Source organism: Schistocerca serialis, chromosome 6 (genome assembly GCF_023864345.2).
Source record: "Schistocerca serialis cubense isolate TAMUIC-IGC-003099 chromosome 6, iqSchSeri2.2, whole genome shotgun sequence".
Lineage (NCBI taxonomy): Eukaryota > Metazoa > Arthropoda > Insecta > Orthoptera > Acrididae > Schistocerca > Schistocerca serialis.
In genome coordinates, this window is record NC_064643.1 from 601,487,635 (window position 1) to 601,502,150 (window position 14,516).

Sequence of the window (14,516 nt, forward strand, 5' to 3'; positions counted from 1 at the left end):
CTTCCAGAGCATTATGTTAGGCATTTTCGTCGGTGGGAGTGTTAACAGTGAGCCGCCTGCAATGCTTTTAGAAGAGGTCAGCAGCGGCCGCTTTCTGCAGAAGTAGCGAAGAAGCCGGCGAGACGTGTCCAAACAGGCCGGTCCCTGGAGGGTCTGCGCAAACAACGTGCGGGATGGAGGCAGCACCAGCAGCCGCAACACTACACCACACTACCATCACACTACACAGCACCCTGCCAGACTATGCCACACGCGTCTCTCTCGCAACAGAGTTCAGGATCTGAAAAACTGGTTGCTTCGTTTTGCACATACCACGACTAAAAATTGGATATCTTGCAGTGATTAAATCATGTGAAATAGATCATTGCATTCAGTGAACAATGAACGGTCGAGTCGCTGCGTCGTGTTGTCGCAATGTTTCCACGAGTTTCCTACATATCATCCTCAGATGAACCTTCGTCTGAAGATGACACCGTAGGAAACCCGTCGAAACGTTATGACAACACGACGCCGCTAGTCGGGTGACAGCTGGAGAAGTTCTCATCTATAACACTAGCCGAGAAAGTTCCCAAGTAAGTAGCAAATATTTCCATCGTTATGACCTCAAAAGTTATTTACGGCTGCCACCGCTTCTCACTCGCCATTTGCCTCCGAATTCTATTTGAGCAGTCTTCTGTCTCTCATTGCCTCATGAACAGCTCATCTGTGCGTCCTCCCTTTTAGAGCCCAGTTCCAAATCCCTTTGGCCACCTGTCGTCGTCCTTTCTAGACGGCTGAGCCTTAGCAGTTGTTTTGCCTCTATTTCAATTTTCATCAGGCTAGCTGTTGTAATTTATCTTATTGCATTATTCATCACATGGTCCATCCTCAAAGAGCCGCTTATTCTTGTCCTAAAGTCTACTGCTGATGCCAGTAGCCTCTCTCTCTCTCTCTCTCTCTCTCTCTCTCACTCTGCCTTTCATTCAAGTCCCATGCCTCTGCGGCATATATAGCAATTGCTATGCCAAAAGACAGGGTTGAGCTCTTTTATTCTTCCTTCCTCTTGGTTTATTTTGTTATTTATGTCTAATGTGCTTCTGCTATTAGATGAGGTAGATACGCGCAAGTGTCTGAACGCGTCATATCGTTTGAGTTCTGACAGTTAAATGCACGTCAATTGTCAGTGTCGAGTCTTCGTGTTCTTCCTTCAGGTTACACAGTATGCAGCTTGCATCGTCTTCATCTCTATCTGCAGTAATCTGATCGTCACCAAAGAGATGGAACTACGAAGTCTTTCTGTCGGTATCCCCATCCCTAGCACCTTTTTCTCCACCTCTCGAGAGCTTCCTCAAGTTATATTTCAAATAATTTTGGCACCATAGAGTATACTTAAAGCATTTCTTATAATTCTGTGATTACATCTAAAACGCACTTTTCCAAAGACAGAAATTTCGTCTAGGATAAAAGGAAGTTTTGCAGTGCATATCACTTTCATCTATAAATGCGTGAAATCTTTCGCACGACAAACAATGACACTATCTACACGCACATTCGCAACACTGGGAAGTGCTTTGTAGAGAAGGGTGGCTATAGGAAAGGCATCTAGCCACCCTACACCAATAACATTTCCAATTCCGAACATTAACATGCGGACTCCGTAAAGATACGAGGCAATGGCCAGGGAAAACAAGTATATTCTAGCTGCAAAATGGTTCAAATGGTTCAAATGGCTCTGAGCACTATGGGACTTAACATCTGAGGTCATCAGTCCCCTAGAACTTAGAACTACTTAAACCTAACTAACCTAAGGACATCACCCATATGCATGTCCCAGGCAGGATTCGAACCTGCGACCGTAGCAGTCACGCGGTTCCGGACTGAAGCGCCTAGAACCACTCGGCCGCAACGGCCGGGCATTCTAGCTGCTACTTGTGTCAGTATTATTGATCATACAAGAAATACAGAGGGGATATCGTCATCTATGTTGGCATACAGACTGTGCTCAACCACTAATGACCTCGTCGTCGATGGAAAATTACACCCTAATCTTCCTTCGTCCCCATGTAAGAAAAACACCTTCAACGTACTGAATACAATGCAATAGCTAACCATGTTAGGACCTAGCAACAACAGGTTGACTATTGTCTGTCGCTCCCAACCATTAAGTCACTATAACAGATATTTATATATTTTCTAGAATAATGACTCATTCGCCTGCAAAAAACATAAAAAATAATGAAAAAAGCGTGAGAGGTTGAGCATACCTTCTTCGGTGGCGTATAACGAGTAACAACAACGAATTACTGTTAGGAATCACGAACAGCAGTTATAGAAAAAGGAAAGTTTAGCAGTAACTCTGTGATTCGCAACAAGATACACTCGACAGCTTGAGAAGGAATAATTTTGTCAAAAATGTGCAGCAAAAAATAAATAACTAATTTAATATCCCAACTCATTCAACCCATATTTAGTGAATTCTTAGCATTAACGTAGGTTTTGGACTGGTGAAAAACAAAATCGCCAATGTTCGGCCTGCTTTTCCGTACCTCTGCTTGTGGGTAGTCTGCAGTAAAACTCCGTGGAATCCGACCCTCAAAGTTCAGCGTCGACAACTTTCTGCCACACAGTGAAACAGCAACTATAAAACTTGGATGTGCTGGAACGGTTACTCTCCGTGAAACAGCTTAGTGATACTTTGATGACACTACGCATACCAACAGACTATTTTATCATCTTGTACTGACAGTCGTGTGTAATATGAATGACGCTGTGATAACACAAATACGAGTACATAACGGAAACAAGTGTTTGCCTTTTTCCACCAGTGGACGTCAATAATAACAGCCCCATGCGCTGCCTTTAGATCATCTCTAAACCCGAGGATGTGCTACATTCGACAATTACTGAGAACGTAGGAGCTGCACCGTAACCACGCGCTTATGTCGTCCACACGTCGAGTCCTCCTAGCTTTGGGTCTCACGACGTGGATGCTGGACGGCTGCCGTAACAATGCGGTACTGAACCTACGTTTTACACGTTTTTGCTGCACTTTTTATTTATTTACTCATAGCGATACAAGTTACACGACGAGTTCGTTTCGGCGTTATCAAGTGTACGTCTTAGCTGGTATGATGTGGTCCATTTGGCATCTTGGAGCGTAAGTGTCGGTCGTCGTTTCGTTATGATATGATCACGTTACTTATATGTTTACTTTTTATTTGCATGAATTTGTAAAGTTATTTGTTTGAGAGCTTTACTGACAGCTTCGGCTCCCGCGACGCTATATATTTACAATGGAATTGTATACGTATAGTATCGTTGTACACTGAGGAGCCAAAGAAACTGAAGCACCTGCCTAATATCGTGTAGGGCCCCCGCGAGCACGCAGTAGTGCCATAACTCGACGTGGCATGGGCTCGACTAATGTCTGAAGTAGTGCTGGAGGAAACTGGCACAATGAATCCTGCAGGGCTCTCCATAAATCCGTAAGAGTGCGAGGGGGTGGTGAGCTCTTCTGAACAACGCGCTGCAAGGCATCCCAGATATGACTTGTAATGTCCATGTCTGGGGAGTTTGGTGGCCAGCGGGAGTGTTTAAAATCAGAAGAGTGTTCATGGAGCCACTCTGTTGCAATTATGGAAGTGTGGGGTATCGTGTCGCATTGTCCTGCTGGAATTGCCCAAGTCCTTCGGAATGCATAATGGACACGAATGGATGCAGGTGATCGGACACGTTACGTACGTACGTGTCACCTGTCAGAGTCGTATCTAGACGTATCAGGCGTCCCATATCTCTCCAACTGCACGCGCTCCACACCATTATAGACCCTCCACCAGCTTGAACAGCCCCTGCTAACATGAAGGGTCCATGGATTCATGAGGTCATCCATCCACTCGATACAGTTTGGAACGAGACTTTTCCGACAAAGCAACATGTTTCCAGTCAATATTCCAATGTCGGTATTGACAGGCCCATACGAGGCGTTAAGCTTTGTGTCATGCAGTCATCAAGGGTACGCGAGGGGGCCTTCGGCTCCGAAAGCCCATATCGATGATGTGTCGTTCAGCGGCTCGTCCGCTGACACTTGTTGATTGCCCAGCATTGAAATCTGCAGCAATTTACGGAAGGGTTGCACTTTTGTCACACTGAACGGTTCTCTTCAGTTGTCGTTGGTCCCATTCTTGCAGAATCTTTTTTCGGCCGCAGCGATGTCGGTTTGATGTTTTCCCGGCCTCCTGACATTCACGGCACACACGTGAAATAGTCGTACGGGAAAATCCCCACTTCAGCGCTACCTCGGAGGTGCTGTGTCCCATCGCTCGTGCACCGACTATAACACCACGTTCAAGCTCCCTTAAATCTTGACAATCTGCCATTGTAGCAGCAGTAATCGATCCAACGACTGCGACAGACAATTTTCTTATATAGGCGTTGCCGACCGCAGCCCCGTAACTTGCCTGTTGACTTATTTCAGTACCTGAATACGCATGCCTATTCCAGTTTCTTTGGCGCTTAAGTGTATACCATGTATATACCGATGTAAATCCAAATGGTATAGCTACAAGTTACCGTCAGCAAAGATTTTCAGTGAATATGTTGAATGGGAAAGTGAGCAATATCGAACATTTTCCGTCACATAACTGGAGTGGTATCCACAGTAATTTTTAGGAAGAAATACTCCGACTAATTCGTCGACGTACTGATGTTTCACTAAATACAGCAAGTTTCAAAGTTTTTGCATCAAAAGGCTAAAAGTGATAGATCACGTCATGGGGAACCAAGTTTCCTTGAGACAAAATGTTCGCCGACGCTTTCCAGCGACGCTTGGTGTTCGCCGGTCCTAAGAGGACGAGTTGTCACAGAACTAAATCAGATGTGCTGCATACTATTGTCCCAATAAACTCTTAGGGTGATTTTCAACAAGAAAACCTAAATAATGAGTGTTTCTAAGTGGTGAAAGATATTTTGGAAGCGAATCAGGAACTTTAATTTTGCTGGGTCTAGCCCGCTGTTTTACACAGCAGATGGCCGGATTATAGGCAACACACAAGTCAGACGAACGTCGCAGAGAGCCTATGTACTGTCACTTCTCAGGGGCATAACCGATATAAAAGGACTTCTAACGTAGTCTGGAAGCATCAGTAGACATTTCTATCCAACAAAAGTTGCTCCCCATAAGGTGATTTATGAGCCCCAGACGTTTAATGCAAAGACTTCAGTCAATATAGTAGTAAGTTCCAAACGTCAACCACGACGATACATATATTGTAACAATGTGGAGAAACACCAAACTGATCTCCAACAAATCAAAATAGACACTGAAATGGTATTGGCAGTGAACAGCGAACAGTGGCTCAGATATGCAAGTAAATCAAATCTGTTCCTCACACATGATCACGTTAACATGCAGACGTAAGTAATCTCGTTTTCGGTGGATTATGGTCTCGTAAAATCAGTCAGTGCAACATCCGTCCCTGGTAGTTTTAATTTATCGTGCTTCACTGTGGAAACAATCGCTGCTTTATGACAAACAAATGCGCTCGTTATTATCTCCGAAATATCGCCGAACGCACAATAAGCGCAACTTCAAACAGCTTCACGGCTTTGTAATCGGTTTCGCGTCTCAAACGAAGCGTAACTGGAACGCAGAGTGAGCTGCAAAGCGTATCTGTCGACTCCTTCCTCATTCACCGGCAGCATTCGGGGTATCATCTCGTTATTTTAGCCACCAGAAACGCGGCAGACGCTTTCATTCTGTAAACTGATTTCCATCTTCACTACAGCTCATTCATTCAGATCCAAAGTCAAAACGCCGTCTGCAGTTGTCAGTTTAGAACCAAAGTTAAACAAAAGTAAATGCGGGTCAATCAATTATTTTGATATTCTCATCATCAGTTTTCGACTAATTTTTATATGATCAGTCCTACATGAAACACTGAGTGCGCTGCTGCTGAAATGATGACTGGCTCCGGTTTCCACTCCTGGATACTCTGTATTCAACTACTAGAACAATACTCGTCTCTCATACTGTGAAACGGCAACGTGGAAAGTTCGTATTCTGCACACGAATTTCAACGAAAATGGTTTTTTTATGTTGGTACCTTCCGAGCAATAATACAAGTTAGGTGTCAACCTCACGTACAGAGTAATTTTGTTTTTCCACAGCAAAACTATCAGTTCTGTGCGTGTTCTTTCAAACACAATACTGTGCTGTATACGAATTACTCAGGCATTTCATCACTAAGGAAATTCACCCAAAAGTTAGTCGAGGTTTATTAGGTCCCTGCTCCCTCAATTTCAATATTAGGAGAATAGGTCACTGTATTCAGACGTAGTTGCACTTCTGTGAAGATCATATACGTGACGGATATTCCAATACTAAATTCTGGAATGAAAATGAAAAAAAAAGAAATATCTTCATCAAGGCAGTGCATGTCTCTATGAAGGCGTTTCACAATGGGAAACGTGAGAGACTGAAGTACTGCATGCATTTTTGAAACATTCAGCCAAACCACGTGATTCAGTGTCCTCTACCTTCCACCTGTTCCCTCATCCATTGAAGTTTTGAGTCCCATGGAGAGATTTTTGTAGCCTTGAGTATCTTACAGACCTTTCAAAATCCGGACGACGTAACCCACACAGCAGAAAAACGTTGATACGGCACGCTGCTCTAAGAAGGAACTACGTCTAAAAACAGACTGAGAGATGTGTGTGTGGGGTTGGGAGGGGGGGGAGGGGGAGAAGAGAGAGAGGGGGGGGGGAGGGGGAGGGGGGGAGGGGGAGAAGTGAGAGAGAGGGGGGGAAGGTCTGGGTAGCTTAGCAACTGTTACCTTTTTAGCTGTTACTATGTCGTACAGAAAACTTCTGATCAGTAAGAATTAAATCTCAAAAACAGCACTTTATTTTACCAGTAGCTGTCATAATGTCAGAACTAGGATTCATTAGGTTTATTATGTTCACCGCAAAGGATTAACTGCAAAACAAATATTAAGGTATGTATTTAATGAGCTGTAAACGGCATCAAAGACGTTACGGTAATAACTGCGCGAAGAAGATGTGGTACATATTACCGAAAAAAGGATCTCAGAATTGACCTATACTAATTTGAGGAAACTAAACCTAAAACAGTACTTGGTAAAAACTTTCTAAGGCCAAAATCGTATGAATATTTTTTTTATTTTCAGCAAACCATTTCGATAGACTTTACAGATCGCTCCTTCCGATTTCTGAACGTGAGAAAATTCAAGTAAATGAGTACGCTCAGATGGAGGTATGAATCCCCTCCCATCCTTCTTGAATACGATCCAATGATTTTAATCATTCCAAGAAGCGCCCGCTAACCGTTAAATAATCCCCATCGTACAGAATTGTGTTCATAAATTACTGACAAGACTAAGACTGGCTTGTAAAGATGCCTCTCGCTCTGTTAGCAATTGGCAAATGCAGTAACTCACGACGTTACCATTCCAACGAACAATGATCCGAGAATGATTAGATAAATAACACACGTTTGAAAGTTAAGGTAAAATTGTCATGTTCTGAACATATGTGAACTCGACGATAAGTAGAAGACAGAAATATTGCCAACGTTCCGCGTTGGCAATTTCGTAACACCATTATAACGTAGGCAAAATTATATACTGTTCGAAATTATCAACAGATAATCATTTCAGCGTAAAAGCTTGCGTCCTCTCTCAGGAGTTAATTATCTGCATGCTGTGATTCGTTTCATTTGAATGTTATCACATCGACAATTTTTTGCCATTGATTCACATTCTACGCGCCTGCAAGGGATCGACGAGTACACAACAAACGCTCCCCTGCAGTATCAGAGATAACATTTTAATGGGGCAGGAAACCCGTTTTCCTTTTTGAAGATGGTAACTGTATTGACTCCACGCTTAATACTTTTGTCTTGCTCTTCAGAATGAGGCTTGCTCCGCTGTATCTCTGGCAATTTTCAGAATGAAAAATGGAAGATGTTTCCTTCGCTCGTTCATAACCCAAGTCGAGGTGGCAATAACACAAGAACCAAAGGCATTTTGCTATCTCTTTTTCGACAGATTCAGTTCAGTTTCAACTGTGCAGCGTGAAGGGGCTGCACAAGGGGCTTGCAGATCTTGCACTGCACCATTGATCTCAAAGGCCGCACACATTTCGCGATATTTTTCCCCTTCCAACAACTCTGGAAGAAATTCGACCTCGCAGAGCAGCAGCAGCGAATGCTGCAGCTCCAGATATGCTCGCACAAGTATCGGGCAAGTCCGCCTACCGTCTAAACGTTTGTCTTGCGGCCGATGGAGGATACACTAAACATTTGTGAAAGATTAATGAAACCATCCATCCTAGACGTAATTGTAAAAAGGACCCCAAGGTTGTATATGTATGTATGTAAACCTAGGTGATTCTGTTAGAAATAAAAATTTTGTAGTGCAATACTTAGGTTAAAATCAATCTCAGGTTACTGTCTTCATTGATGCAGAAGACATATTCTCTTGAAACGGGATGAATATTTTTGAATCATCCTGTATTACTACCCAGTAGTTTGAGATGGAAGTATGTTACCGAAATGTATTACCACTCAGCAGTTATTTTTTAAACTAAAGCGGGAAGAAAATTCGTCATCTACATTCATGTATTAGGTTCGAAGTAGCACTGCTTACAACTGCTCGCCTTGTATTCGGTACGGTAGAGGCTCCATTCTTCATTCAGTCGTCCTCATTTAGGTTTTCCATAGTTTCCCTAAATTGTTTCAGGAAAATGGCAGGACGATAAAGCCACGATCGACTAAGTGTCCCATCCTTCTCATTCTAGAACTGTAAGTCTGTAAATGTAAATATTTTAGTTGTTCTTAAACTGTAATACCAAAACATGTCCAATATTATTGTGTAAAAAATCTGCAGATGAATGAAACAACAACAACAACTACTACTACTACTACTACTACTACTGCTACTACTACTTCTATTAAGAACCCATCTCCCTCATTTCCTAGGCAGAACAATCTCCTTTACATCTTTGGGGTTACATACATTGCAAAACTGTTATCAGATAGCTGCCTTGTTGCAATGTATTTATGTAATTCTTCCAATTTTATTTACATGTCCCGATTTTTTGCTGTTATTTAATGTAGTTCAAGCTCATTTCTAAAACCTTCCTTCCTTATTTCTCTTCCTGATCTTATGAATTTCATTTCTTACCTCACTATTCCTTGTTTGTTATCCAAGCCTCAGATCCGTAAATTAGCACTGGAGCAGCAAGTGTTTTATAGAATTTCTGTCGCGTTTTTTTATTTGTCTTTTTGTTTAATACTGTTTTTATTGCTACAGAGACAAAACTTTTGCTGTTTGCTCCTTTTTTACCTTAACACGATCAAAAGAAATGTCGCAGCCAAGCTAGTAAAACCACTTACTTGCTTGGTTATTTTATTTTATATCACCACTATATTTGATAGCACGTGTTGTTTTCTTGGAATGCTATTATTTTTGTCTTTCTATTCATATTTTGACATTAAAATTTTTCAGCAATTGAATTTAATTTAAAAATATATCTTTGTAATTCTTCTCCTGAAGCGTCTATTATAGTCGGCTAGTCAGCATACATTGTTATTATATAATGGTCGTTACCTAAATTTATTGCTTTGTTGTTTTTATTTCCTCACTCCACTTTTTAATCATTCCATTGACATGTAAACTGAATAAAATTGTGGAAAGACTCCAACCTTGTTTAACTCCTTGGTCAGTTATAGTGTAATTCTTACATATTTTGTTCCCTGCTATTATTACAAATGCCACTGTGTATTGCGCCAGACTTTTTCTCATTTATACGTTACCTGTAAACAAAATACACGGTGGCCTTAAAAGTATTTTGCGACAAATAGCACAGAAATTTAAGTAATTAAGTCACTGAAGTATAAGAGTTCGCACTGCTGCCACCAGATGCAAGACAGAAAGGAAATCTTTGGGATGCCTCGTCCAGAAAATACTACTAATAAATTGCCAAAAGTAGCTCCAGATATCTTAATGAAAGCCCTTGCAATTAAACTTACTATGTTGCTAAATGGTGTCAATCCGCCTCCTGAACGGAAGGAGACAGCTGTATCACTTACGCTAAAGAAAGGTAGCAGAAACTTTGTAGAAACTTAGTCATCAGTGTAGTATATTAAGTGGCAAGGCTTCTTGGACAAGTGTTAAAGAAAGAACTGAGAAACATTGTAAATAATCAGCTGACTGAAAGTAGTTAACGGTCGGTTAGTTAGGTGTAGATAGTATGTCGTACTTAAAAAATTAATAGTAGCATGTATTGAAAGAGAGGCATTTAATATTCGTATAGCTAGATAGGGAATTTGACTCACTGCCATTAGTAAGTTGTGGCTGAGCATGAAGACTAATGGTGTATTTATACCCTACATTAATGAGTATTAAATTGTCGATACATCAGCTCAGTAAAAATAGTAATGGGTTATAAGAGGAATTCCAAATTAACAAAAGGCTTTGACAGGGTAGTAAACTAGCTCCTCTCTTGTTTAAAATTATGGAAGATATGTAGAAAATAATGTAGCCATGTTGGAATATGAGGGGACTCGATAAATTGTACTTATTCCAACTCACCGATGAGCAGGTAGTAGCTGACGAAAATAGGAACGATTCTAGCAGTATGTTGAGGAATCTGTTTCCCGAATATGACAAGTGGCGTTTAAATATAAACACAAAGAAAACTGAGTACATGACAGAGGGTGAAGAGCATTATATATATTCTGGGAATTTCAGTATTAAATATAGTGTCTTTTAAATGTCTATATGAATAGAAAAAGTGTGGAAGATATTAAAAATAACGTAGGACAAGGGAAATGTGTTATTCTACAGTTAATTTCAATCCCTTGCAGAAATGTGACCACGAATAAAACAGAAAGGTTACAGTCAACGCAGTAGTGGCACACATGTACGGTGTGAAGTTTGAGGAACACGAAAGAGAGGCAAAGACTACTGGATTAGTGAAGACTAACTGATGCAGTCTCCAGAAGACTACATTGCATCAGAAATGAAGAAATCAGAAAACTTGTTGAAGTTATTGATACAAAGAGGTCAGTATGGTACGGTGATTTAGAACCAATATATGACGGAAGAAAGAAATGAGGCGAAGATGGACAACCAACGGCACAGGCCAATGGATTCCATTAATCTACAAGAGAAGGGAATGGAAAGACAATAAAAAATGGAAGCTGAGGATCTAAGAATGGCGTAAACCACTACATACTACACTGCTGGCCATGATAACTGAAAAATCACGAAGGAGGCATCGAACATAATTCAGGTTGGCATTATGTCTGCTGTATGCTTGGATATGGAAATGATTATCATTTCAGCATAGTCGTCCAAAGCAGTACCACTAACACCATCTACGTTCTGCACATACAAGTAAAGGTTAGAGTTCATTCAAAAATCGTGTTTGAATGTTAGTTCTTTGTGAGAATATCGTGTTTTCCCTCGTCTAGCAGCATCCGTCGTAATTCGACGTAAATCGTAGCCAATCGCTACTGTGGTTTTTCCTTGGTTGATATATATCTGCTGGCGTTGGTCTAGATCCCACGAATGTCATGGGAATATGGAATCGATGGGTTCAGGAGACCCATTCTCAACGCCATGCGGGATCTCTGCGGCCTAGCAATACTAGCGGCTGATAGGGCGGACACACTGTCTGCTCGGCAGGGCAGGATTGTCAGCTGCATGACGTATGGTATTGGTGCCACACGGTACAGAGCACCATCACATATGGTTCACATAACAAGTAATTTAGATAGCAGCAGTTCTGTTAAGGGCAGTAACTACATTCATGCACATAAATCAAGGATAATGCTGATACATGGCGGAACAACGCTCTGGTGGGCGGTTTGCTGGTTTAAATCGCCTCGGGGTATGACAATGCGTTTCATTTGACCTGTGGTCGTCGCACGGTGGCGCTGGCAGCAGTCCACTTATGCAGAGGTGGGTTGGTGCATGTCAGAGTACGGTGCAGCGAGTAAGTGTGCAGACGTTCTCAGGCGTGCTAATGGTCACTATGTGTTGAAAATGGCTCAAAGAACACATATTGATGACGTTATGAGGGGTAGAATACTAGGGCGACTGGGGGCTGATCAAACACAGCGGGTCGTAGCACGAGCCCTCTGTGTGCCACAAAGTGTGATCTCAAGATTATGGCAACTATTCCAGCAGACAGGAAACGTGTCCAGGCGCTACAGTACGGGACGTCCACAGTGTACACCACCACAAGAAGACCGACATCTCACCATCAGTGCCCGCAGACGTCCACGGAATACTGCAGGTAGCCTCGCTCGGGACCTTACCGCAGCCACTGGAACAGCTGTCTCCAGACACACAGTCTACAGATGACTGAACAGACATGGTTTATTCGCTTGGAGACAAGCAAGGTGCATTCCACTGACCCCTTGTCACAGGAAGGCCCGCAAAGCCTGGTGTCAAGGACACAGTACATGGTCATTGGAACAGAGGTCCCATGTTATGTTCACGGACGAGTCCAGGTATAGTCTGAACCGTGATTCTCGCCGGGTTTTCATCTGGAGTGAGCCAGGAACCAGACACCAACCCCCTAATGTTCTTGAAAGGGGCCTGCATGGAGGTCGTGGTTTGATGGTGTGGGGTGGGATTATGATTGGTGCACGTACACCCCTGCATGTCTTTGACAGAGGAACTGTAACAGGTCATGTGTATCGGGACGCATTTTGCACCAGTATGTCCGCCTTTTCAGGGGTACAGTGGGTCCCACCTTCCTCCTGGTGGATGATAACGCACAGCCACACCGAGCTGCCATCGTGGAGGAGTACCTTGAAACAGGAGATATCAGGCGAATGGAGTGGTCTGCCTGTTCTCCAGACCTAAACCCCATCGAACACGTGTGGGATGCTCTCGGTCGACGTATCGCTGCACGTCTTCAAACCCCTACGACACTTGAAGAGCTCCAACAGGCACTGGTGCCAGAATGGGAGGATATACCTCAGCAGCTGCTCGACCACCTGATCTACAGTATGCCAACCCGACGTGCAGCCTGTGTACGTGTGCATGGTGGTCATATCTCATACTGATGTCTGGGTACATGCGCTGGAAACAGTTGCGATTTGTAGCACATGTGTTTCGGGACGGTTTTCTCAATTTATCACCAATACCGTGGACTTACAGATCTGTGTCGTGTGTGTTCCCTATGTGCCTGTGCTGTTAGCGCCAGTTTTGTGTAGTGCCACGTTGTGTGGCACCACATTGTGCAGTTATCTTTAATTTATGAGCATGAGTGTATATCTTATCTTCTAGGTTTCTGTGACGTTACCTTCCAACAAGACAGTGCCTATTACCTGTGCTGTCGTGAGTCACCTTGATGCAGGGGGTGGCCAGAACGTTCTCCAGATAGCTCACCCACTGAAAACATCTGGTCATGGACATTCATGAGCCTGTGAAGCGGTGCTCTTCCTACGCTCCATTTAAGTCTTGCGGTATGGCAATATACAAGATCGTTATATTGATGACCGGAGTTTGTGGTAGCAGAAAAAGCTACGGGGAAAAACTCGCTCACACGACGACCATTTGGATCTGAAAATGCACTTAAACTGTGTTTCATTTTAATAGTACCACTTCTCTTGTCCTCTCTTTAGCTTCACATGAAAATTAGTGAATGGAATTGTGATTGTTTGGGTTAAAGATACAGAATCAACCATAGATGAGTAGAGGATCGTTGTTTTACAAACAGAAATCTGAGGGTAAGGTTGAGCAAAGATGTTTGGAGAGGTTTTCACAACGTATCGATTGTTTAGAGGGCGTCAAGTGCCTCAGTCAGTGGGGACTGAAGCGCCTAGAATCGCTCGGCTACAACGGCCGGCCCGTTTTCACAGACTGAGGTACGGAATCCTAAAAACATGTATAACTTGACTGTCACACCCTATAGGTATCAGATTATTTTTTGTTCTAAATCGTACATATCGAGTCACGTGTTAATTCCTGCATCTCTGTAAGGCTACCGTTTAATAACCCTTTTGACGTTGCAGTATACCTGCTCCTATATGATCCGTAAGTACCTCTCAGATTTCAGTAGACTCAGGGAAAATTACAAGACAAACAGAAAACTGGCACATATCACTGCATATAACATCTCTACCCGTTTGTAGCTCACATAACAGGTGGTCAATACTGGCACTATCTGTGACACGACAAATGTCAATACGCGCTTGCAATTCATTGAAATCGCTAGTCCGAATTTCCCGGAAGGTGCAACTGTAGCTCGCTTTGGAAATCTGTTCAGTGAGCACTAATTCGATGCAACAATACAGAGTAGATCATTTGTCCACACATCCTGACACGCTTGCCCCTAGTCACCTACGCAACGGCGCGTATTACGTTTCGGAACTTGCACCATACACTGATTTGTGTCATTTTTCTGTAAGGCTTTATGTTTTGCGCCGCCGTCTTCTGAAACACTAGAGGTACTTACGAATAATCCGATAATGGTTGACAGCCGGTACTCTCTGACAGCAA